Raw genomic sequence first — 21443 nt, forward strand, 5'->3', positions numbered from 1 at the left:
AAGACTTTTTCTTAAACGTGCAACCTCAAGTGAGTCATTATCCTCTCTAGTCCCACTTTCCTCAGCCTTGAGGTGGTAATAACACCTACCCTGCTAGATGGTTGTGAAGATTAGTAATTTTGTTGATAAAGTGATCTCTTCAAGTATGGTCCAGATTGAGTGTTCTCAGCTAGGCTGTGCATTTCCATGGGGAAATGGGCTTTATTGAACTGGATATGCCCAGAGTCTAGTACAGTATCTAACATATATTAGGCACTTAGTGGCTATTTATTTTTTCATCTTTTATCTTTTTATTTTGAGACATGGTCTAGCTCTGTCACCCAGGCTACAGGGCAATGGCTTAAGTAATTCTCCTGCCTTAGCCTCCCGAGTTGCTGGGACTTTAGGTATGTACCACCGCACCCAGCTAATTTTTTAACATTTATTTTTGTAGAGATGGAGTCTCACTACATTGCCCAGGCTGGTCTCAAACTCCTGGGACCATGCTCTCACCCAGTAACTGTTTATTAAGCAAGGAGCACATAAATATTCCACTAACAAGCCAGGCATGATGGCTTACAGTGTAATCCCAGCACTTTGGGAGGCTAAGACAGGCAGATCGCTTGAGGTCAGGAGCTTGAGACCAGCCTGGACAACATGGTGAAACCCCATCTCTATTAAAAAGACAAAAAAAAGCCAGATGTGGTAGCACATACCTGTATGTAGTCCCAGATACTCAGGAGGCTGAGGCAGAAGAATCATTTGAACCTGAGACGCAAAGGTTGTAGTGAGCCGAGATTGCGCAACTGCATTCCAGCCTGGATGACAGAGTGAAACTGTCTCAAAAAAAAAAAAAAAAATCCAGTAACTTGGTAATTAGTATATGCCTTTATGTCGATCTATAGCCTTTGACTTATTTAGTCTTTATAAATAGCCTCTTTGGGAAAACATTTTTCTTCTCCTTTCTCTATAAAATACCTTCTATTCCTTCCCCCTACCAACCTTAAAGCAAGTACATATTTCCAGGTTTGATTAAAGGACGGAGTAGGATTTAGGAATTTCTTCAGAAAGCTGTTGAAACAATGCTGGAATAAGACTTTGGATTAACATCCTTTTATCTTTCTAGGACTAAGTTCATATGACCATGATATTGTTTTGTGGGTGGACTCTAAAAGATTTCTACATCAATTAAAACCTAGTTTGACTCAAGCCCTGCAAAAATTTACTTCCTTCCAAACAATAGCAAATCACAGCTCCCTTCCATGAGCAAAGACTTGCAATTGCTCCTAACACATTTCAGAGGTGATGCTTCACTCTTAGAGGTGCTTCTGAGGCTGCAGTTTCAAGAAGTCAATAGTGTGAAAACTGGATCCCTCTATGACAATTTTCAGGTAAAAAGAAAAACGCATCAAAGAATCAAGAGTTGCACTGAGTCTTCTTATTCTCTTAACTGATGATAATGATTTTTAGGCAGAAGATGTACTGACCTAGTATTGACTATATTCCTAACTACGAATGTGACCCAAGGCCAATTATTTGAACTTTGGGAGCCTCAGTTTTCTTATCTATAAGTGGAATTTACAAGAGGAATATGTGAGGATTGAAGGAGATAATGTACATAAAGTGCCTATGGAGCACTTTACAACTGTAATCCCAGCATTTTGGGAGGCTGAGAAGGGAGGATTGCTTGAGCTTAGGAGTTTGAGATCAGCTTGGGCAATATGCTGAAACCCTGTCTCTATAAATAAAAAATTTAAAAATTAGCTGGACATGGTGGTGCATGTCTGTAGTCCCAGCTACTCTGGAGGCTGAGGTGGGAGGATGGTTTGAGCTCAGGACGTTGAGGCTGCAGTGAGCCAAGATCATGTCACTGCACTCCAGCCTGGGTAATAGAGTGAGACCCTGTGTTAAATAAACAAATATATAAAATGCCGGTCAGTGCTTGGCTAATATTATGAATAAGAATAAATCAGAATTCCCATACACTATTATTTCTAGAAAACAAATAGTAAAAAAAGTCACCTTAAAAATACCTCCCAAAATGTTCCTATTTATTTATTATTTGAAAACAGTATCTATCAGCACAAAATTCTGTTTTCAAGTACTAAATGGATAATACGGTTTGCATTTATCCAAAAGCAGATTAAAGACAATGCCCTTTCTTGCCTTACCTACTTGGAAAAGATCTCAGTGTCACTCAGATCACATTCCAAATCTCAAGGACATTAAGACCTCAAATCCTCTTAGGAAAGGTTTGAAGGTAGTTCATTTCAGTAATGATTAGACACTTGGGGACAAAACAGTACCTTGGCATCAAGATCTCTACTGATTCACCAGCACAGAAATAGCAGTAACAAGATCTTCAACTCTGCGGTGTTCAAATAAGCAGAGAAACTCCCTCGTGAGGCCCAGGCCTCTTGACATTCGGACTCAGTCTTTCTCAGATCGCCAAGGCCCTTACCCATATCTCAGCCTAAACCTATTTTGCGTTTAATTCAACCAGTGAAAGTAACTTACACGCCATTCAGCAGTTCTGGTTAAAAAGCTACTAGGAGGCAGTGTAGGCAGGAGATGCGAGGGGAAAGACTAATGTCAGGGTTTGGGCTTACGTGTGGATCCTTGAGTTCTCCTCCTTTGCTCCTTGTAGCATTTACGATCAAGAACGGCTAGGCTGATGGTGCAGGGGCCAGGGGTTAGACCCGGCCACTGGAGCGAAACGGCCTCGCCGGATCTGGAGAAGTGGGAACCTCGGGAATTGTGGGAGTTACAGACCGGTTCCCTTCCCTCATTTGAACAGGTCCAGAGCGTGCGCCTTCAGAGGCGCTCGGAAACAGGCAAGCTGGGGACAGGGAGCGAGAGACTGACTAGCTGTTGCCCTGGCTGTCCTTCTTAGACCACCGCCTCCAATCCTGCAGCCCGGAACAGACGGCGCCAAAGCAATGCTCCCTAGTCAGGCCTCGCGGCTCCGCAGCTGATTGGGCGCCACCGCCTCCCGCCCCGCCTCCCCAGCCGCTTTACGTTTCCACTGGTCTTGAGCCCTGCCTATCAGTTTACTGCTCACCTCCCCCAAACAGCTCGTCAGGCCGGCGCGTGCTAGGAAGGCGGGGCCTGTTGCCTGAGGGGCGGGGAGAGGGCGGGGCCTCAGTGGAGGTCGGCGCAGCGGCCGCTTCGGGCTCTGGCTCTGGACTGGAGCGCGGCATCCTCGCTGTAGCCGCTACGGCTGTTGCACCTGGTCAGGTAAAGAGAGTCTTGTCTGTTCTGCTGGCCATCTGCCCGTATCTTTTCTTCCCGACCAAAGGCTCCCTGCCCCGCCTTCCCCCGCGGCTTCAGGGTTCTTGGAATGAGGTATCAAGTCTATTTACCCCGTCAGCTTATCTTCCTCCCCTTCTGTGTGGGTTCCTTCAGCTTCCACACCACCCTGCTCCGAAGTGCGTTGATGGGCCCTCCAGGTCATCCCAACGCTCCTCACTACAGAACTCCTGTCGTTAACTCGCAGGTCCCAGCCCCCTTAACCCGCCAGTGCAGTCTCATTCCCAGCTTGGCACAGGAAAGGTGGGGGGCAGAAGGGCGGGGGGAGGGAGAGATACAGCGGTTTTTTTTGAAGCTGGATATGTTTAGCGGAGAGGGGGAGCACCACAATGGGATTGGATTGGGAACAGAAGCAGCTTCATTACTATGGTTGGCAGTGACTAGAAGTGTATCTGTTGCTGCTTTGTGCTTGCGTTTATAGGTGACATTTACCATAACCGTTTTCTTCTTTCATCATCATCACCATCGCCACTAGCACCACCTCCAAGGCTACTACTATCACAGCATCTCTGTTCCTCCATCAGAGCTCTTCAAGTTCTGTAAAGGCAGATTCTCGAAAGGCATGTAAGTGCTGACCGATCCCCAAACCCCCTCCCCCACCACCAAATAACAAGCAGCCCTTGCCCCGTGAGGCCAGAGCCAAGCCCTCATTTCACTCAAGGACAAGTAGCTGGGAGCAGAGTGTGAGTTAGGACGATTTTCCTTATCCTCATTTGCAATTGAGATTGCCAAACAAAACCCTTTATTTTAATCATCCACATTTCTGCTTGCTGTCTGCTGGAGAGTTCCATGTTAGCACTCACATATTCTGAATGGGCCGAATGCAGAGTTTGAACCTGTGGTATATATAGGGTGTTTCAGTCATGGATTGGTGACTGTCTAGACCCAATCCTTTAAGAAGATCAGGTCGAGTAGCAGACAACCTGACTTTCTGCCACAGTGGCTCCAGCTGTACTGAAGCATGTTTACTATTCATGTTTGCATATGGGACATGTGTCATCATCTGCTATGCCATCTTGTGTGTGTGTGTTTGTGTGTTGGAGAGGTCTAAATTCCTGGGAGAGAGAATTATATCCTGTTGTCTACCCCAGGTAACATCTTATAGGCACACCAATGGGATTCAACAGCCATTGCTCAGCTGTTTCTAGGGCTTACTGCAAATCTCTTGGATTGCAGACTTATTAACCCTTTTTTGGGAGGGAAAACAGTAAAGCTGAGATTGCATACCAGATTAGCTGTCATTGTGGAAAATGCTGCTTCCACAATGAATCAAAGAGGTCCCAGCTTGTCTTGATCAGATATCTAGACACTAGTCTCCTTTTCCTCAACTGTGTTATAGTCCAGGAGCAGGACCAATGAATAGTTAGACATATTGCAGGAACTAAGAAGCAGTGGCTTCAATGGAGGAAAACAATGGACAGGAGTTGCGAGACAGTATATTATAATGGTTAAACCCATAAACCTGTCAGACATAGGTTCATATCTTTGACCAGCCACTGACTACCTCAGAGAGTTTTGCAAGTTGCTTGCCTCTTTAATTTTAATTTATCGTCTGTAAAATAGGGATAATACTGTCTCTTAGGAGAAGGTGTGAGGACTAAATGAGATAATATAGGTAAAATGCTCAGTAGTTTCTGGCACATTATAAGTGGGGAATTTATGGTAACTGCTATTAATAATACTAGCTGAGAAGGATAAAAAATGCCAGTCTTCTTTTCCTAAAGAATATGCACTTTTTTCCGTTGTCTTTCTCTATCCTTTTTAGGTCTCAGAACTGATGCAAACAGGGTATGGTAGTTTTCAGGTTCCTTACAGCACTACATCTTAGAGGGGTGCCGCTATTGAAGCCACCTGTGTTTGGACAGACATTTCTCTCATCAGCCTTCACAAGTACTTAGCAGATTTTTAGTTGAGATACATTAAAGATGCAGCTTTAGAGAAAATTCCCAGGCCTCTAGGCCTGTACTAGGCTGCTTCTTTCTCAGTAAGTGTTCAATGCACTGACTGTGATTGATGAAGCCTTTGTCACAGGCTTAACCCTGCCTAGACTAAATGCATTGGCCAAGGGAATGGGGTCCCATAGGTCCTATGATTTTCTAAGGGTAGGTCTCATATCCTGGTCATCCTCCCTTTCCTGACATAAAATTGGTGGAGCTGTTCCCAGAGGAAGAGGAGTGGGGGCAGACTGGAACTTGATGTGATGATGGTAAACCTCCTTGATAGAAAATTGAGAAATGCTTCTCTCTTATCTCATATACCATGCCTCGAAATCTAGTTTTATGTTAAAGTTTTGAATTCATGCAAACCATCCCAAGCTGTGGTGTGTTTTAGATGATCTTGCTTTTAATGGTTTTCTTATTACAACTTTATTTATATCAGTGTGAAAATTCATAATGGATATAATGGATATTTCATACCTTGTAGTGATGCTACTGTTGGTAATACGACCATGTTTAGGGGATATTCGTAATCTCTTGTTGAGACCTGGTTTTAATAGTAGCCATTATTTTTAGATGTACATGGCCTTTGTCTTAAAAATCAGCTTAATTCTCAACAGGTCCCAGCCTGTGTTGACAGAATTACAGCTGTTAATCTGATTTGCCTGATCTTGCAGAGATGCTAAACTATGGGAATTGTATTCTCCTGCAGCTAACATAAGCTTGCACCAACAGGCTGGCCTTGTGAAGGAACTGAAGCATCCCTGTATTTAGTGTCTGTGCTGAAGTGCTGACAAAGCATCAACTCTATGCTTTATAAAATAGTAATTACTAAAGTGGGAAGATGTAAAGAAGGAAATGAACCTCTTTACCTTGTCAGCCTATAAAGCAAGGGTCTGGGAAATGGAGCATTCCCTCACTTGAATTTCTCAAGTTCCCTAGCTAAGAGTAAAAAATCTCCCAAATTTATCTGGATTTCTGTGTTTATCTAGGCTTTCAGTAAATACTGCCTTAGTGCATGTTTGAGGATGGGGTAGAGAGAAGAGAGTTCGTCCTCCTTGTGGACATCCTTACCTCACCACTGCTCTGAAATGACCAAGATCTCTGTAATGCACCTCTCTAGGAAGCAGACTGCTAATTAAGCTTTTTTTCTTTTAATCAACTCATCTCCTATTTCCTTAATACTGAATTGTTTTATGTTCCATCTTATTAGAACTATGCCTATCTCTTCTAAAGTATCATAGGTCACTGCTAATGATGAACACCTTTCAAATTAAATTAAACACTTTTTTACTGTGGTCTTCCAAGTGACAGGCTATTGGGGAAAATATTTTGGAGGCAGCCAGGACTTTTTAATGTTCATGTTTGTCATCAGGATCTGGACATTAATGGAGAAGTAGCAGGCACAGCCAGAAGGCTGACTGGGAGGATAAGATAAGGCTGTCAAAGTGGGGTGGGAGACACCATTAGGATGCTGCTGCCAGGATACTAGCACTCACACCCCTGCCATAGGCTTTCCAGTAGGAGTGCTCTAGTTCATGTTTTTGTTAAAGAAGCTCGGAGAACATGATGTGATCTGAAGACCAGTAGTCTAGAAATCCATCAGACAGCAGTGCTTGTTGTTAAACACTGCTTTAGCCCTAGTTGCTCTATTTTTCTGTTTTTTGCCCACGTGAGTATCTATCCGCATTCATCTAGGCCTAGGTGCTTTTTTAGTGATATCCTATGTGAAATAGGGAAGGAAAAGTATAGACCTTTCAAAGAGAAAGAGAACTGTCTACTTATTAGGAGAAGCCCTCTCTGGTGATTCACTCACTATAGTAATTTTGGGAAACCTGATGGTTTCCCAAGTGTTAACATTTGCGCAAATGAAATTGAATGGCATCTTTCGAGCAGCACACAGGTGATTGTAGCACTATCTCATGCTCTCTAAAATCTCTTCTTTAGAGTTTCAAGAACTCTTTTCAGTCTCTTCGCAGTTTCTCTAAGAATCAAAGAACAGATTTTTTTGCTCTTTGCTATTGTAAGGGTTGCTGAGCCAGAATGGAGAAAGTATTTGGGAATAATTGCTGTCATAGTATTTAATGGTCTTCCTCCTCTGTGAGAATTACAACTGGGAAAACATTGTTATGGCTAAATGTGTTCAGTCCCCAAGAGGCAGTAATAAAACCTTTGTTACCATTTTCAAAGTGTGCATTGCTGCTTTGATCTCTTCGCTAACCGAAAGCACATCCCTATAGTCTTGGCTCTGTGAGTACTAATAAAGCTGATTTCTCACCATTACACTATGGAGTCCATGTAACTCGTTGATATTCTATTCTGAGAAAAATGTCCTCAAAGTCTTTTCTAAGGGCAAGACTCAAGTGAGCATGAGTTGTATGTTTTCTCTGTGTCCATCCTTGGCTTAATACAGAAGACTTAAATTCCTTCCTTTGGTTATGTAATCTGCTGGTTCCTCTGTGAAGTAGGTAAATGGTGCTGTACGTCTCCTGCAAATGAGGAAATCAAGGATCGTAGAGGTTAATGTGTTTGCTTAAGGGTCTGGCTCTCAATGAAATCTGGATAGTATTTACCTGCTAGGCTTGCTTTCTATTTTCTGTCTATGCTCTAGTAAGCCTCAGAGAACATTCCTGTTTTAAAACATTTTAAACTTTCAAAGCAGGATAAATCATAAATAAAGTTCAGTATTCTGGGTATGAATATAGTGAAAAGCAAGAGTTGCTTTTTTAGGCATTAAAATTATTATCCTTTCTCTTTTTAGATGAAAGCAGCCACTTTAGAAAATTTTCTAAGCCTAGCTCGTATTTGGAGAGCTTTGCAAATAATTTTTTAAAAGCCCACAGTTCTGCAGAAAATGGATTTCATCTACAGAATTGGCATCAGTCTTGTCCTTGTTTGCCAATGTCCTCATCTCTCATTATTTCTATTTCTATTGTAGCATCCTTTACCTTCTACTTACAGGAGACTAGCTGGGTTTTCCCTCTTTCCTACCCATCCAACCCCAAGTAAATATGAGTAAAACATATCACACATAATGGAGGTACTGGCCTTTTGTTAAGATCACTTTCTGATTTATTTTCAGCTGGTCCTAATTTTAAGCTCCAAAAACATAATTTAATTCTAATTGTCATGATTATTTGAAGAACTGAAAGTCCATGATACCACATTGTCTTAAGAAAAACTGTGGTAGGTTGAAAGAAAAAACAACGTTTTTTCAAGCAGCAAGCAACAGTAACTCTTGTGCCTAGATTTTTTCTAGTTAAGTGACAAGATATTTTTCTAGTTATACAGTGGAGAAAACTGAGATGGGAGATAAAAAGTGACTTGCCCAAGGTCATACATGGTCAGTGGCACAGCCAAGAATAGATCCAGGTCACCTGACTCCCTGGGCTTTGTTCATTACATCACTCAACTTCTCTTGAGGAAGTAACAGCCCTGCAGCCTACAAAAATGAAGCCAGTCAACTCTCAGACTCAGTTTCTGGCTATTGGCTTTTTTTTTTTTTTTAATCTTTGGCTAGAATGTATCAATAGCTGCCATATTGCAGCACTATCAGCTAAATTCAGGAACTTAACAGAATTTATTAAGAAAAACAAAATTCTGATATCATAGTCACAAACTTGGCAGATGACAAAGCAAAAGGAAGATGTAGCTGAAGACTCCAAAGTAGTTGTGTAGGGAGCTTCTGCTTGAACCACATCTAAGTAGGAAGAAACACACAGAAGAGAGGAAAGGGGTATATAGTCTAAGACGAGATAGATATGTGTGTGTGTGTGTGTGTGCATGTTTATATACATATCTATATATACATATACATATACATATACATATACATATACATATACATATACAGATATGACATGGACCCAGGGCAACAGCTTCAGGGAAGCTAAGGTCATTAATGACAAGAGGATTTGAAAAAATGCTAAGTCGGCTTTTTTAAAAGAGGGCTTTTAGCATTTCAATCAGTGCATGATGTACAAATCCAGCTGCTTGAAAAAGATGGGTCAAATTCACAGAGCGCAAGGAAGCAGAACTACTCAATTTTCATTTTGCTCCTGTCATTTTCATTCAAGCCTTGCAGATAAGAATCTCCATCTACAAAGACAGGTATATGAAAATTATCTCTTTATTTTTTAGAAACCATGTTCATTTCTATTTCAAGCCTTTTTGTTGTGGAAAGGTGAAACAATTAACCTCAGTCTTTCTCAGGATTATACCACTCGCCAGAGTTGTGTCAAGCCTCCAGGGAACTGACATAGTGCCACGGCATGGGAAGAGGCACCCTATGGTCATTGAGGCATCAGACTGCACAGGTTACTTTGCAGCACCTAGTAATTCTGCTCTCCCAGCTCTCTCAGTGGTAGTCATCTGTGGCTGTGTCCACACAGAATTCTTTTGTTGACATTTCCTATGGTTCTTTCTTACCTAGGTATAGCACACAGGGATCCAAAGTCTTGTGACCTCTCTGGGGACACTGCCAGGAAGTATAGCCTGGGTGTCCTCCTTTCAGGGTCCACAAGCCTCTCACCTTCCTTTCCCAACAGCCCTGGGGGGATAATTCTCTTTTCAGGATTCTTCAGGACTCTTCATGTCAATAAATCTCACTCCTTTTGACATCCTTCAAGAAATTCCCTATATTCTAAGAGTTTAGAATTTGAGGAAACAAAATCCAGGAATAGTCACAGGTTATTTATCTTTTTCTCCTTACCGCATACCTCTCCTGATGCAATGAATACCGATTCTGATACCTACCTTAGTGGAGATTAAGCAAAGGGGAAAATACAAGGAGCAATAAAAGTAAACATAGATTAATATCTATGTTTTCAAACACTACTTTCTTTTAGAAGTACAGCAATTGGGGATGTCTGCCTTGTTCACATCTATATTCTTTTCTCTGGGAATGACCCCAATATATAGTAGGCATGGGGTCCTTGTAGACATGACTCTGTTCCTGGCCAGGACTAGTTAAACCAGGGATCTGGAAGTCTGATCCAAGGTGGACCAGATGGAATGTCTTCCCTAAACTGGAGTTTTGGATTGAAGGATTGCATTGACTAAGAGTTACTGGAGTTAAGTCACAGTAAGGGAAGTACGCCAGGGAGATACCTGTGAGCCTGATGCGGACGCCACTGGAAGGCTCTTTCTCTTCTTCTAACTTTGGCCTTTCTACTCTTTCTCTTATTTTATGAAACTGCCCATAAATTTCATGATATTCAATATGCTTCTCTTTTTGCTTAAGATAGCCAAAATCAGTTTCAGTTGCTCACAACCAAGAGAAACTTGAGAATGGCCTTCACATTTGCAAAGGAAGAAAAGCATGATGAAGAGGAAACTGAAACTTAAGATAGGTGAAGAGATAGTAAGATAGAATCTGGCTATTTAAGATGTGTTTTTCTAATAATTTAAAGTGACAGTTGCAAGAATTGTATTTGTGATACTGGAACAACTTTCACTTTTTTTTTTCTTTTTTTTTGAGGAACATTTAAAACTGTAGGCACTGCTTTGTAGTAGGGTCATTGACAAACTAGAGAACAGTCAGATGATATGTAGGATTTACGAGGCTGAATACGCTTCCATTTGAGAGCTTGCTAACTGGCCTCAGATGATTTAATCAGCATGAGAAGCTGTCTTAGGAAACATGACTGGCGGTCAGGTGTTTAAAGGGCCATTGGACAGAAAAGGAGTTGAATATACTCACTGCAGCTCTGGAAGTGAGAGAAAAACACCAATGAAAATAAATGAATGGAAATAGATTTTGACTTAGAAAAGGGGAGTATTTTTATGTTAGAGCTGTCTGGAAGGTCATAAGGTTTCCTTTTGAGGTAGAGAACTCTGCAATAGAAGAGTTCAAGGTGAGACTGGAGAACCATTCACAAGGGTTGCTTTGAAGGAGAGGGCCCAGCCTTGAGAAGGAGGTGGGATGAGATGAATAATGTCTAAGTTTTCTTTAAATCTAAGATTTTATCATTTTCTCTCTGACTATTATTAACTATATTCATTTCATGAATATAGTTTTATAAAAAATTTCTTCCTGACCAGGCATGGTGACTCACATCTGTAATCCCAGCTCTTTGGGAGGCCAAGGTGGGAGGATCACCTGAGGTCAGGAGTTCAAGAACAGCCTGACCAATATGGTGAAACCCTGTTTCTACTAAAAATAGAAAATTATTTGGGTGTAGTGGCACATGCCTGTAATCCCAGCTACCTGGGAGGCTGAGGCAGGAGAACCATTTGAACCCAGGAGGCAGAGGTCGCAGTGAGCCAAGATCACACCACTGCACTCCAGCCTGGGCAACAAGAGTGAAACTCTGTCTCAAAAAAAAAAAACTCTTACTTTATTAAAAAAAAAAATGACTACAAATTTGCATTGAAAGAAGACATTTCTAAAAAGTAAAGGAAACAAAAATTTACTTTCTGTTCCCTAAATTGGAAATAACAGTAATTAAAATTTTTACAGCCAGTGTTTCACTCAAATAGAAAACACCTTCTGTAATATTAATATAATAATACAAAACCGAGAGAATACTGAATTTCTATAGGAAACAATAGATTCCTTGAATTATTTTAAGGAATCGAGAGGAGTACTAACTTTTCTCCCAAACTTTTCCCAAATAAATGAAAAAGGTATTGCCATGGCACCTAAACAGGTAGCTCAGGTATTTCTATCTACAACCTCCTAAACATTATGGTTATGCAACTGTTGTATATTTTAAATTATTATTCTTAACTCACGAGTGAGAACAGGATTATTTTAGTTTGTCACTTACCACAGCAAGCCGATGCTAACGTTCAATAATTATGCTTTAGACAAGAAGGACAAGGAAATCCACTTAGTTTGAAAATCCTTATCTTAATGACCCCATTAGACATAGTCTAATATGAAGCTTTCTATAATTTCTCATTCTTCATGTATAAACGTTTAACAGTGTAAGTATAACATAACATATTCATTAGCTCTCTGTTTACTTAAGTGGATTACATTTATAAAGAGCGTTCAAAAGAATACAGTCTTTTCCAATTTGTAAACTGGTCTCAGGTAATTTTAAGGATATGATTTACAACATATGTAAAAGAACAACTCTTTACAGGTCTAAATTATGGCTGGGTGCAGTAGGCAGTAGTTGTCACCGATAATCCCAGCATTTTGGGAGACTGAAATGGGCAGATCACTTGAGGCCAGGAGTTCGAGACCAGCCTGGCCAACACAGTAAAACCTTGTCTCTACTAAAAATATGAAAATTAGCTTGGTGTAGTGGTGTAATCCCTGCTATTTGGGAGGCTGAAGTACAAGAATTGCTTGAACTCGGGAGGCGGAGGTTGCAGTGAACTGAGACTGTGCCACTGCATTCCAGCCTGGGTGAAAGAGTGAGACTTGGTCTCAGAAAAAAAAAAAAAGATCTAAATTAAAAGGAAAGAAATTTACTTATGGATGTAGAGTCTGATATAAAATTTTAAAAAAATCATTTTTGAAAGGTAAAAAATACCAAAAGTATAAAGAAGAAAATAACAACAATCTATATTCCTAACAGGAAGAATTAACTACATCTTGGCATATTTGTTCTTTAGAAAGTGTAGGAAATATCCTTTTAAAAATGATACATGTTGATTACAAGAATTCATATAAGGCATTATGTTACAAAGATAAAATTTAAAAATAATCTTAAATACTATCATTCCGATAGTTAACCTTAGGTAGTATCATTTCAGACAGCTGTCTATGAATCTACTTGGATGGATGTTTAGGTAGAAATGCTTTTATGAAAACGAATAGAGATGCTGTTTATAACAAAAACAATACATTAGTTTTTCTTGGATTTCAACCAATAAAAAGAAACTGAATATATATAATAAATTTCTCATATGTCAGCTCCATGAGAGACATTTTAGTATTTCTTTATCCTCAGTGTCCATCGTAAGGATTGGCATTCCACAGGCCCTCAAATAATACTTGCTTAATTGAATGGGCCTTTATGTGCCTTTACTATGGTAAGTGCATTTTTATATCTAATTTTATCTTGACAACAACTTATTAGGTAGGCAGTTATTTTCTCCATTTTATAAATGAGGAAGCTGAGTCTCAGTAAGTAATATCCTAAAGTTACACAACAGCATTTGGTTGTAAAAATCATTCCCTTTTCATGACACCAGGCCTGGGTCATTTATGATGAAAGTAATAGAGGAAAGAGGCACGTGAACTGCCAATTATAATACAGTGGTGTAAGTCATAGTACAGTGTATTTAAGGTCTATAGGGGAAGAGGCTGCTTGGTATTGAATCTTCATTCTACCGTTTATTAGTTATCTGACATTGAGCAAGCCCCTTCACTGTCGTAAGCCCCAGTTTCCCATTTGTAAAAAGGAGTTAGCAATGGGGGGATTAAATGAAATAATTAGGTAAAATGTTTATCATAATGCCTGCTGCAAGTGCTCAAGAAATAGTAGCTGTTAACAGTATTTTTTTCAGAGAGCTTTGGATGCTCAAAAAAGAGTAATTTTTTCCTCCTGGATTTCCAGGGTAGGTGACATTTGTGGTTAGGCTCTGTTGAAAACATAGGAATTCATCCAGTGAGAGGTAGATGGTGCCTAGGCAGGAAGAGAAGCATGAAACTGGAAGGAGAGATCCCGCTGAGATGCATGATATCTGTATTACCCTATGTAACTCCTAATACTTCCTTCCTTCACTTGTACACTTCAAGGGTGTCTAAACAGGAGTATCTGTGTTTAGAGAGGCTGACTTGAAAATAGATCATCTTATCTTACTGGACCATCTTCCCACCGAGTAGGTGAATTAGTCAGTGTCTGTACAGAGCCGAAGAAATGTGAGGTGATAGGGCAGGTTTAGGGCTATTAGTTAAGGAGGCCAGGGGCCATTCCAGGCCAGCTTAAGGGCAATGGTTGGCGCTAAAAATGAACCTACAGCCTGTCTGAGATTCTAGAACAGTGTTTCTCAAACTTTTTTTTCATTATCCCTGCTTTATGCATGAAAAGAGTAAGATTTTCAACCCTTTCTAAGAACCCACTTGAATGAGCCAGACTTCACAGGGCCTTCTCAGGTAAGTTGTTTTCTGCAGGTAACCCTAGACTTGAAATCTCCAGCTGCTGTTAAAAAAAGCCACTTTTTTTTTTTATTATGCTTTCAGTTTTACTTCCAATGATCCTGTCTAGAAAAATAATCTTGGCTACTACACTAACCTCCCAACTGGCCTCCCTCTGCTTCCAGATCTGCCCTTTCACAGTCTGTTTTCCATATAGCAGTCTAAGTGACCTTTTAAGAATATAATCAGGGACCGGGCGCAGTGGCTCACACCTGTAATCCCAGCACTTTGGGAGGCTGGGGCAGATGGATCACCTGAAGTCAGGAGTTCCAGACCAGCCCGGCCAACATGCTAGTAGCCCTTCTCTACCAAAAATTCAAAAAATTAGCCAGGTATGGTGGCAGGTGCCTGTAATTCCAGCTACTTAGGAGGCTGAGGCAGGAGAAGCACTTGAACCTGGGAGGCAGAAGTTGCAGTGAGCTGAGATTGCACTCCAGCCTGGGCAGCAAGAGCGAAACTCTGTCTCAAAAAAAAAAAAAAAAAGAATAGAATCAGATCTTATCTCTCCCCAGTGTAAAACTTTCCAATAGCTTTCCATTGAACTTAGAATAAAATTTGGACTCTATGTCATGACCCTGAAAGTCTCCCTGATCTGGCTCCTCCCTGTTGCTCTAATCTCATCTGATGACATCCTGTGTACTGGGGAAGATGCTTCCATGTGCATAAAGGCCATTGGGCAGAAAGTCACAGGTGTTGGCAGCAAGCAGTTTTGGTGTGTGAAGGTGATGTCAAGAGTACATGGTGGGCACCAACAGCAGTGCCTACAGCTTCAAAAGGGCATAAAAAGGGATTTGTCTGCTCAGAAGAAGCAGGAGAGACATCTCAGAAAAAGTGACAGTTATGGAGCTACTATATGAAAACAGTTTAGGAGTAAAATGATCTGAAAAATATTTAGAAGCAAAACTATGTGAAAGAAAGATAGGTATCACATTCCATGCAGGGGAGCATCATGCAAGGAACACTTACAGCAAAAGGGAGAAGCCTGCATGTGAGCCCCCAAAAGGGAACTGGCTGGGGCGTGGTGTAAAAATTAAGCCAGGGGCCCGACCACACAGGGCCTTTCAGGCCATGATAAGGTCTAAAATCTGTCTTAAGAGCAGGAGAGGCCAGGCGCAGTGGCCCATACCTGTAATTCCAGCACTTTGAGAGGCCAAGGCTGGTGGATCACCTGAGGTCAGGAGCTCAAGACCAGCCTGGACATCATGGGGAAGCCCCTTCTCTACTAAAAATACAAAAATAGCTGAGCGTGATGGCACTTGCCTGTAATCCCAGCCACTCGGGAGGCTGAGGCAGGAGAATCGCTGGAATCCTGGAGGTAGAGGTTGCAGTGAGCCGACATCATGCCACATTGCGATCCCCAGAAATTGGGGATCACAATGCTGACCCTTTAAGGTCTTCTGGGAGTAAGTCTAGGGAACAGACGGTCTTACCTCTTCCATGAGATAACCCTAATCTCTCAGCTAAACTACTACATAGCATAGAGTAACCAACCATGCTGGTTTGCCTGATTGAAGAGTTTCCAGAATATAATCAGGGTTGCCACTTCAGCCTGGGCAACCAGGGCAAGACTCTGTCTTGGGGAAGAAAAAAAAAAAAAAAGCAGCTTGAGAGCCTCTGAAAAGATCTGGCTGTGTGTGACTAGCTGAGGCATGATGTGACCAGATTTGTTTTAAATGATTGCTCTCATTGCAGTGTGAACACCAAGTAGATGAGTATACGTACGCTTACAAGGATACAGGATGGCTAACTGGTACTGGCTTGCCTGTGACTTTGCTGGTTTCAGTACTGAAATGTCTGCATCCTGGAAACTCTTCAATCATAGGCAAACCAGCATGGTTGGTTACCCTATGCTATGTAGTAGTTTAGGTGAGAGATGAGGGTTATCTCATGGAAGAGGTAAGATTGTCTATTCCCTAGACTTACTCCAGAAGATCTTAAAGGGTCAGCATTGTGACCCCAATTTCTGCAAGTCCCTTCAAATTAGCCACCTAATATATAAAAGAAACACAGCAACACATACATACCTAATGTGAAAATTACTTCAGGTAAGCCTTGATTATTTTTTTTTTACACAGGCCTGGTGGCATCACGTTTCTGACATCTCAACGTCTGGAGCCTGCCCAAGCGAAGGCTGATCTAGGTAAGGAGGTGGACTAAATCATGGCGGCACCTTCTGCTCACTGACATGCTGCGCTCTGGTCCTGGGCTTCCATGCAGTGTCTTCACCCACAGCATTCTGATTCCAGCCTTGTTTTCTCTCCCACATTTTTATATTGTCAATTCCACTAAAGCTGCTCTTTTGCCATGCTGTACTACAGAGCAGGTTAGTAAATTGCAGTTGTCCCTAAATAAAGTAAGTATTTCCATTACTGATTTCAAAGCTGCCTCCCAGCTCCTTACTTATCTAAGGCTTCCTACTTTTGTCGAGTCACCCAAGGCAGAAGACTTTTGTTACCAATCAATCAAAAAAAATCAAGGAAGGAATGCTACTACTCCTATTCCTATTAAAAATCACTAACTGGGCCCATTATGTGCCAGGCACTATTTTAAACACTTTCCATATATATCTGTTAATATTTGTATTAATAAGTGATTCACTCATTGGACAGGCTTTTATTGATCACCCATGATTTTCTAGTTAATCTCTCAAGCACAGGACATGGCAGTGAACAAAACTCTTTTCATGACAGCTATACTCTACAGTTGTGGGGGAGAGAAAGAATGTAACCAATAGAAATATACTATGGCAGGTGACAAGTTCCATAGAGACAGATGCCTCAGGGAAAGGGACTCAACAGTGATGGTCGCCGTAGGCACTACTTTAAATTGGGTGACCAAGGCAGCCTTTCTAATGAGGCATCACTTGAGCAGATACCTGAAGGTAGCCCCAGAGTAAGTCATAAAGATTCTGGGGCAGTTCAGGCAAAGGGAAGAACAAAATTATATTTTTTTCAGTTTATGTTAGGGTCCTGAAATCATATGTTTCATTTTTCCTCTCAGGGATGGATCAACATTTCATAGATCTATCTTTTTCCCTTGTTTAGTATCTGAGAGCATTAAAATTTGTTTTCTTTACTTTTCACGTTCCCTACTGCCATTTAAGTTTGATTTTTAATGAATGTTTGGTATCAATTTATTCTTTTATTAAATTTTTATAACTTTTCATATTTTTCTCTCTTTGATATATATTCTAATGGTGGAAAGCCAATTTTGTTCCTAATTATGATTTTGTCTACTTTAATTGTTGTGTTTATTGGAAAGTAAAGATCAAGCTGTCATTAATCATTATTGGTGGCTACAAATAATATTCTTGGATTTTCAGGCAGAGACACAGGTTGGATTTGTATCTTTAGCTAATTATATTTTGATCCACTATTTACTGAATGTGTGTCATGTTTTATGTACTACAGGAAATACAAAGATGGTGATGATGATAGTCTTTCCTTTAGAGAACCTTTAATCAAATAGGAACAATACATTGCAAAAGGCTCATTGCCAGTAGAAGGCAGGGTGTATTGGGATTCTATTCCTGGATAATGAAGGTCAGCAGCACATAATAAAAGCAGCAATTACTTATATAGTCCCTACTATGTACCAGTCACTGTATTCTAAATGCCAATATATCTATCAGGCGTTGACTAAATTTAGGGATTAGAAATGAAGGCACATAAAGATTACGTAACTGTGTAACATTACTGTGCTAAGTGGAAGAGCTGGGATTTTAACCTAAACAGTATAGTCCTAAAGCTGTGCTAAGGGGTAAAGAGGGAGGGATACCCTTGCCCTCAAGACTATGAGGCATGGGCCTCAAGGAAACAAAAAGTATGAGTTCATGGGCATGGTTAGGATTGGACCAATCTAACAGAGGTAGCTAAGCAGACTTAAGACACAGAGAAGGATATGGAGACATCATAAACTGGTTGAGAATGACAGATAAAAGCCCAAGCAGGTCTCCAGTTGAAGATTTTTGCTTTTATACACAGGCCAGGAGGGAGTGATTAAAGGCACCTCCTCAGATGGTACATGTTAAATGCAGATAGTGTTTGGATCAAAGCAGATAGAAAAGCCTTGGAAGTACTGGAGTGGAGAGGTGACTGTGTCCTGGGTCTCATTTAAGCTAACAGTGAATGTTCTTCTACAATAGAAGTGGAAATAATATGCATTGATTAGTTCATTCAGTTAAATTTTTTTGTATGTTCAGTGCTGTTACTTATTTTTGACACTTCATTTGCTTTTTTTCTAGTTTTTGTATTCCTGATAAAGGATTGGCTTCCCCCTGACCCTACCCACCTCATATCTTTCTTTCTTTCTTTTTTTTTTTCAAACGGAGTTTCACTCTTGTTGCCTAGGCTGGAGTGCACTGGCATAATTTAGGCTAACTGCAACCCCTGCCTCCTGGGTTCAAGCAATTCTTCTGCCTCAGCCTCCTAAGTAGCTGGGATTATAGGCATGCACTACCATGGGGTTTCACCATGTTGCTCAGGCTGGTTTCGAACTCCTGACCTCAAGTGATCCACCTGCCTCGGCCTCCCAAAGTGCTGGGATTACAGGTTTGAGCCACTGCACCCAGCCTTCTCATATCTAAATTTCTTACACCATTTCCTTTTCCTGTTTTCACCTGTACCATCTTGTGTTATCTCTTTTGGCTCTGGAAATCTGGATTCTGATCCTACTTGTGCCCTGAATTTACTGACTACCTAAAAAAGTAATTTGGTAAGTGGGTTTCATTTCTTTGCAAGGTGGACTATGGAAGTGCACTGCAAGTAAGGAGAACAAAATGCATTTTTACAGATGAAGACCCAGGGGTGTGAAGAGGTTAAGTGACTTGCACAAGAGTTTGTTAGTAATTGACAAAGCTGGACTTGAGTCCAAGCCTTCTGACACTGCATTCATTGCTTTTTTCTTACTTTGTCCTGCCCTGGTAGAAAGCATCTCATGTGAAGATTGATCAGTCCTAGACCAGTTGTACATGGCGTGAGTGCTCCATATTCTATGACTTAAAGAAGATAAATTAGTAAATGAATAAGTCTGTTTTCTGAATGGGATCTAGTATCCCCAATTAGTCCTGTAAGGCATTTCAAGAGCCAGGGCTCTGGGTCAAACCACCTGGGTTCAAATTGCAGCTCAGCAGCTTACAAGCTGTGAGATCCTAGACAAGTTACCCCCCTGCACCTCAGCTTCTTCCTTGTAAATGGAGATAATAATAGTACCTACTTCGTAGGCTTTTCTGTAAAAATCAATGTGTTAAAACAGGTAAAGCCCTTGGAAGAGTGGCCAGTACGTGATGAGTGATCATTTCAGTAGTAATTATCCTAATAATTTAAAGGCATAAACTGTTCTTTCATCTTTTGCTTGAGATCCAAAGCACAGAAACACTTTTGGTGTCCTTAAGCAGTGTCTTAGCTGCAGGGAGAAGCATTAGGACTTTGTCATCTGTGAAGACCCTCTGACCATATTAATACTTCTATTCAAGTGAAGCTGGATTCCTTTAACTGGCTTCACAATTTGTCATTCTCCATTGACAGGGGTTACCCTGAAAATGAAAATCTTCCTGTGATGGCTAACATATATAGTCAAGAATGAAATTATTTGTATCTAGTCATATTTTTAGAGTGAATTTTCATAGGGAGAATAAAGAAAAAGTATTACAAGTGAGAAGAAAGGAAATACAAAGAGGCTGGTTAGAAGTGCTTAAAGACAAATTATCCATTTGCAATAGTGCAGAGGAAAATGTCTGACAAGCAGTGGAAACTCCAGGAATGATTTTTGAATGGAAAATGTGCCATTTGCTTTCGGGACCCTCTAACCGATTATTTCTTTCAAATTTCTTTCAGCAAAATTCATGTGTCTCACATCTTTACATATTCATCTTGCTACAATATTCAGATAAATTGCTTATTTAAATAAAATTATGTATGTGAGATTCCTTAAGAAAGTATGAGGCATTATGGAATTTTGAGGCATTGCAGCCTGAGTTCAACTTTGACAATGATAAAAAAAAATTGACTGGGGTAGAACCCTTTATTTGAAAACAATATATGGGTGAGAATTTCTTGGATTATTTTGACATCCATGTGAAAAGTTCTAAGTGTGTGTGTGGGATGGGAAGAGTGCTGGTTTTCGGGTTTCTCCACTTTAATGTATACTAAATTTTGACCTCACTAAGGCCATACATAGCAGTTGCCAGGCCAGAAAATATACAACCCACACTGTGTGACGTGTTCTAAGCTTGGTTTTTGGAGATTCACTTCTTTATTTAAAAGCAAAGGAAATGGGAAGAGATACAGAGAAATAGGGGCTACGGAGAGATCCAAGATGGCTGAATAGGAATAGCTCTGGAGTGCAGTTCCCAGTGAAAAGAACACAAAGGATAAGTGATCACCGCATTTCCAAACGAGTTTTTACTGCCCACAAACCAGGAGATTCCCAGGCTAAAAAGTGCCAAGAGTTTCCAGCACGGCTGTTTCAGCCGGTGCTGTGGGTCTCTGCACAAAAACTCACACAAATCCAGGTGGCCGTTTCAACAGGTGCCTGGAATGCCAGGGAGACAGAGCCGCCCATTCAACTGATAAAAGGGGGCTGAAACAGGGAGCCAGGTGATCTGGCTCAGTGGGTCCCACTCCCACAAAGACCAGCAATCTGAAATGCTCTGGATTGAGAGTTTTGCGGTACGTACAGCTGGACCTGGGACAGTCCAGCTCAGTGTGGGGAAGGGTGTCCTCCATTACCAGTCCGCCATTACTGAGGCAGACCACCATTACCAAGCCAGTTCTAACAGGAAGGTCACACAGCAGCTGGGCAGAGCCCATAGCAGCTCAGCAACGCCTCTGCTGGCAGACTGTGGCTAGACTACCACCTTGCTGGGCAGGGCATCTCTGACAAAAGGCAGCAGCATGTCAGGAACTTACAAATAAATCCCCACCTTCCCAGGCCAGAGCACCTGGGGAGAAAGGTGTTTATGAGTTCCATTGCAGCAGACTTAAACGTACTTGCCCAGAAGCTCTGAACAGAACAACAGAGCTCCCAGCAGAGCACTTGAGCTCCTATAAGGGATGGACTGTCTCCTCAAGCAGCTCCCTGACCCCTGTATATCCAAAGAGACACCTCATAAAGTAGAGCTC

At 41.1% G+C, this 21443-nt stretch overlaps 1 protein-coding gene across 1 annotated transcript in view; it reads left to right on the top strand.

The window, feature by feature from the left end:
* The first annotated feature begins 3140 nt into the window (after window positions 1-3140).
* FMN1 (formin 1) overlaps window positions 3141-21443 on the top strand; it is a 420788-nt gene continuing 402485 nt past the window's right edge. The window contains exons 1-2 of the mRNA XM_012465403.2: window positions 3141-3216; window positions 16398-16462. The gene's annotated coding sequence lies outside the window, so the exon portion shown is untranslated. The remainder of the gene's footprint in view (window positions 3217-16397; window positions 16463-21443) is intronic.

The sequence above is a fragment of the Aotus nancymaae genome, unplaced genomic scaffold (genome assembly GCF_030222135.1).
Source record: "Aotus nancymaae isolate 86718 unplaced genomic scaffold, 86718_ANA_hifiasm-v0.15.2.pri h1tg000011l, whole genome shotgun sequence".
Taxonomy (NCBI): Eukaryota; Metazoa; Chordata; class Mammalia; order Primates; family Aotidae; genus Aotus; species Aotus nancymaae.